General features: G+C 40.8%; 1 long non-coding RNA gene across 1 annotated transcript in view; it reads right to left on the bottom strand.

The window, feature by feature from the left end:
* Positions 1–527: 527 nt before the first annotated feature.
* The window catches only part of LOC108305563, a 29,020-nt gene continuing 23,762 nt past the window's right edge, over positions 528–5,785 (bottom strand). Inside the window, exon 4 of the long non-coding RNA XR_001825788.2 lies at positions 528–538. This is a non-coding gene — a long non-coding RNA (uncharacterized LOC108305563). The remainder of the gene's footprint in view (positions 539–5,785) is intronic.

Genomic DNA, 5,785 nt, shown 5'->3' with positions numbered 1-5,785 from the left:
TAGAGTGGCTAGGGAAAGTGGCTGACTGATGTCAAGAGAATGAGTCACTTTGTTCATCTGATCATTAAGTTTCCTTATCAGATGGTTCACTTTGGTGAGTATCTATGTGGGGCACAAATATATTCACATGGAGTGTTTCAACCATCCTGTAAGGTCCATCCACATACCTCTTCCTTAGGTCTTCTTGTATCAATCTTCTAACTTTGTCCTCTCTGAGTCCTTGATCATCCAGCCCAAATGTTAGCAACTGCCCATGGATCAACAATCCATACTTCTGACCATGTTTCAGTCCAGACAAGGTGGACAACCAAACATGTTGCTCTAAATTATGCTTATTAGGATAATTTCCCTTTGCTACTGTCCATCCAGGTCACCTCTCACTGGGACTGTAATGATGTAACCATCCACCTCTGGCTGGTAACAGCATATCATGTAGAACCATTTGTACACCAGGCCTGGGATTTTTCCTCCTCAATCTATCATTGTAGGAAACTCCTTATAAAGTAATATATGTGAATTGAGAGAGGAAGAGTTGCTGCTGAAGGACTCTTCATGGAATTACCTATTTTCCATTTCTGCATAAGTCTGATAGATGCCATTCCCACTTGATGACAGATTGCTGCCATGTGTATCCAACCTTATGGCGTGGTGGTCCACGTAGCACCCATGAACTGCACTTCATAAAGGAAAGCTCAGTTAACATTGCCGCTTGATGTCCCATAGGCAGGCATTCAGTCTCTAGGGCTAAACAGCCAGATGGTAGCTGTTTGTGAAAAACTCAAATAATTATTTGCAGAGAAGGACATGTATTTGCTCCAAAATCCTAGAGGTCTATATGATGATTTTCCTTTGGTACAAAGGGTATCTGCTTACTACATAATAGAGTGAGTATTTTATATGTAGAACTGTTTCAGTATTCAATATCGCCATTCTCAGGGGGTAGTTTTTATTTTCTTGTTAGAAAGCTTTTGTTTAAAATACGTTGTTTTGGTTGGGCAGTGGCACACGCCTATAATCCCAGCACTTTGGGAGGCTGAAGCAGGTGGATCATCTGTGGTCAGGAGTTCAAGACCAACCTGGTGAGGGTGGAGTGGAGGAAGGTAAAAAACAAAATCAAAAGACCAACCTGGCCAACGTGGTGAAACTCATCTCTACTAAAAACTACAAAAACTAGCTGGACGTGGTGGTGTGCTGTAAGTCCCAGCTATTCAGGAGGCTGAGGCAGGAGCATCTCTTGAAGCCGGGAGGCAGAGGTTGCAGTAAGCTAAGATTGCACGACTGCACTCCAGCCTGGGCAACAAAGCGAGACTCCATCTCAAAAAAATAAAATAAAATAAAAATAAAAATGTTTTTTTGTTTGTTTAACTTTTTGTTTTTGACTGGCATAACAAAATAAAACATGTTATTTTTATCTTCTGATCTTCCTCAAAATTCTACTCAGGTTTCTATTGACCCTGTTATTTTATGTCAAGTTTTCCTCCACTTTCCTTCTCCTATTGTGTTTTCTCTTATATTTTCCTCCTTTTATTTTCTATGAATATTGCCTTTTCCATCGACTTTTTCCAAGTTTTCCTCATTTCTTTTTTTTTTTTTTTTTTTTTTTGGAGACAGAGTTTTGCTGTTGTTGCCCAGTCTGGAGTGCGATGACGTATCTCGGCTCATTGCAACCTCCTCCCCGCAACCTCCGCCTCCCGGGTTCAAGGGATTCTCCTGCCTCAGCCTCCTGAGTAGCTGGGATTATAGGCATGTGCCACCATGCCATGCTAATTTTGTATTTTTAATAGAGACGGGGTTTCCCCATGTTGGCCAGGCTGGTCTCAAACTCCTGACCTCAGGTGATCCACCCACCTCAGCCTCCCAAAGTGCTGGGATTACAGGTGTGAGCCACACGCCCGGCCTAGAATTTGATTCTCACCATAACTCAGGGCTTTTGCTCTTAAGCGACCGACAGCATTTCCGAAAATGTAGACCATGTTTCCGTCATAGTAGGTTTCTCACATTTAATCACTTGGCTGCTCTATTAACTGTTATTAGAGAAACAAACATGAAATCATTCCCGTCTTTGTTGCTTTGCTCTGTGTCTTTTAGTTTTCTGACTTCCTTCACCGCTTTCCTGGCTCTCACTTTAGAGGCTTGACTGTTATCTGTACTGTAATATCCTAGAATCTGATTACCAGATTCTATCTACACTAGTCAAAGCCCAGACACCTGAGAACCTCTCTCTGGAGACTGGGTATTTTTATTCATAGCTAACTAACTGAAACTGCCCGGAGAAGCAAGCCCTCCTTTATGGGGACCACTTCCCTTAGTTGGGGCATTAATTCTAGTCCTCTCCTGTTCTTGCTATACTACAGGTTAATTCCAGTAATGCTTTTTTTCTTTTTGACATAATCAAAATAATAATAGCTAACAATTACTGAGCCCAGACTAAGCACCAAGTATTGTGATAACTGCACAGGAAGCTTGTCATGTGGACGTTATTATTCACATTGTACACATGATGGAACTGAAGCATAGTGAGGTTAAGTGACTCATCCAAGGCTACACAGCCAGTTGTAAAGTGGTAAGTGAAGATTCAAAGCCAGGTAGTATGATTCTACAGCTCATCCCTTAATCACTACATGACTGCATTCTTACAAAAATGATTTAAAGTGCTTGACTTTCTGAAAACTGGTAGGCAGCATCTAGATCCTAGTGGATTTTTTTTCTGCTGTACCAAGATATTTAGATTTCACTCGAGTCAAAAATGTCACTAAAGACTTCTAAGCAAAGCAGGAATACAATCAGATTTGGGTTTTTTTTGCAAGATGGCTTTATCAGAATTGTAGAGAATGGATTAGTGGAGGTAGATTGGAACACTGGGTCTTAAACTTTAGCTTCAGAATTACCTGAAGAATTAATTAAAACACAGATTACTGGACCCCACCCTAGAGTTTCTGATTCAGTAGGTCAGGGGCAGCTTGATAATTTGCCTTTCTAATAAATTCCCAGGCGACGCTAATGGCACTGTTGAGGGGACCACACTTTGAGAACCACTGGACTCAAAGCAAGGAGGTCATGTGAGAGGGTACAAGGGTCTGGACTGTGACCCTGGGGAGGAGAGGTGATGTAAAGAAGCTCTCCCGTCAAATGGCAGGTTGTGGTGACTGAGTTGACGAGGAGCATAAGAAAAAGGGCAGAGTCCACTATATATCCAGATTTCTGAATTGAATGGCTTAGTAGATAATGCTTTTTGTTAACGAAAACAGGAAATCCAGGTGGAGCAGCAGTTTAGGAGGGAGAGGACTTGATTTTATATGAGATGAATTGAGACTCTTTGTGGGGACGGTTAGCTCAAAGATGAACAGTAGCAGTTTATTATGTGGGTCTAAGCTGGAGATGAACATGTGAGAGCCAGAGTGGATGCATGATCATAGAAGTTTGGGGATTGAATGAGACTAGCCAGGAAACAAACACTAGCAAAGACAGATCTCTGATAAGGATGAATCTCGATGGAACCCAGCAGGCCATTCAAGGAGACTAAGAAGGAACAGTACTTAGTTCCTGAGTGCTTAGGAGTTTCAAGAACACATCAAAAGGCTACAGAGAGATTATGTGAGAGGAAGGATTGGTGATCTTTATGGTCAGAACACTTTCCATGGAGAACAGACCAAAAGCAGATTGCTTAAGTTTGAGAAATGGAATGGGAAGTGACTCTAGGAAAAAATGCATTCATTATTTGAAAGGAAAGAGATTGTGTAGTACTGGGAAGGAAGACTGGTAAAGGACAGTTGCCTTAGGAAATTTGTTTTTGACTCTTTTCAGTGGAGAAAAATGGTCACGGTTATGCAAAGGAGAAAGGTCCTTAAGAGCAGAAGGTTGGAGGTAGATGAGAGGTGATAATGAAGTTAGAACCCCAAAGACACAGTAGAAAGTGGGACTGGAACATAGGTAATAGGAGTACCAGTTCTTCTGAGACAGCAGGGAAGGAAGCCTATTTATTTATTGAGACGGAGCCTCACTCTGTTGCACAGGCTGAAGTACAGTAGCACGATCTCAGCTCTTTGTAACCTCTGCCTCCTGGGTTCAGGCGATTCTCCTGTCTCAGCCTTCCAAATAACTAGGATTACAGGTGCATGCCACACGACCAGCTAATTTTTTAGTATTTTTAGTAGAAATGGGGTTTCACCATTTTGGCCAGGCTGATCTCAAAATCCTGACATCTAGTGATCCACCTAGATCCACCAGCATTCCTAGAGTGCTGGAATTACAGGCATGAGCCACCATGCCCTCCTGGAAGGAGATTTAGTTGAGAGTTAAGATGCATAGGATTTTACATATGGGAACAGCAAGTTAGAGGTGTTCATACCCAAATAGCCATAATGTCCTCTGGCCAATAGATTATCTGCAGAAATGAAGGTGGAGCATACAGTTAAAATCTTGAAAATGAAGGTTAGAAAACATGGGCTCTTTAGGGATTCAGAACAAACCAGGAATAAGTAAAGTTTTTGCTATAGCACTAAGGGCCCAGTCATCTAGGTATTTGAACTGGAACAATCTGGCTATCTGCATGATACCTACTTCCCCTTCTCCACCAGTCAGTCATCAGCATCAAATGGCAGGCAGGGTATAAAAACAGTGAAAGGGTATGAAAGGATTCTCAGCTCTATAAACCACTATAACCATTTGATAAACCACAACTTACTGGTAAGCTAGTTTTCACTTTTCAATTGTTAATCACTTGCTTAATATTTGAGACTGTCTGCAATTAGTGAAACCCCCATTTAAGACTTAGAATGCTTTCGGTATATTTTTATTTACAAATACATTAAATTCACAGCAGTGGGCAGAGGAGAATAGCAAAAAACGTAAGGTAATTACACATACCTGTTTCAGCCTTCTGACTACAGATCCACTCCTCACTTGGCTGTGCTGTTAGCGGCCCAGCTCTTGGATATAGGTCAAGATAACTTTGAATGGCATGATGGGGAAGGTGGTAGGATTTGCAGAAGGAAAACTTTAGAACTCAGTTACTATCCGTTGGTTCTTCAAGAGTTGACAGTATTGCTTTTGGGCTGTGTGTTTTTACGAGACCAGAGAAGTCCAGCAAAATGAGTGTTATTTTAGGTGATAGAGTTGGAAAAGAAAAAGGAAAACTATTGTTCTATTTACCATGTCAGTTCATTGCCTAGGGACAGTTGAAGACAACGTGCAGTCCTTTCACAAAAAATGCCACAATTCAAACTGCTGTGTTAAAAATTGAGGAGAAAAATAACTTTTTAAGTTGATGATTAGAATTCAGGAATGAAGAATACACAAATACCTAAAACCAATATTGTCATTGTAAAAGGCATAATACAATTCCTGTAAACTTCATAAAGTTTCATAATCACAGGAGCTGAGTTAATTGGTTTTTAATATTCTATCTAATGTTCTCCTCATAATTAAGTTACATTCAGTGGAAGTTTTTTAAAAATTACTATTTTTTCGTATACTTAAAGCAGAACAGCAATTAAGACCAGAGTCCATTTTACACTGTGTCCAAAAGACCAGCAGATGGCGCCCAGCAAGCCCGCTAGGCAAAATGAGTGAGGACTTTTCCATGTAGCATTCCCTGCATCCAGGTTGTTTTAGGCCTAATTTTGAAGAGAACATAACAAAACTTGATGGCTTTAACCAATACTGTGCTAGATAGAATAATCAGATAGCTATATCCAGCTGTTTGGGAAGTTCTAAGATGCTTACTTGCCTTTTTGCCCTTTACTATCTTGTACGTGTGTGTGTGTGTGTGTGTGTGTGTGTGTGT

This window comes from Cebus imitator, unplaced genomic scaffold, assembly GCF_001604975.1.
Source record: "Cebus imitator isolate Cc_AM_T3 unplaced genomic scaffold, Cebus_imitator-1.0 Scaffold2, whole genome shotgun sequence".
In the NCBI taxonomy this organism is placed as follows: domain Eukaryota; kingdom Metazoa; phylum Chordata; class Mammalia; order Primates; family Cebidae; genus Cebus; species Cebus imitator.
The sequence above is the reverse complement of the archived record's forward strand: the minus strand, read 5'-3'. Positions and strand labels throughout refer to the sequence as shown.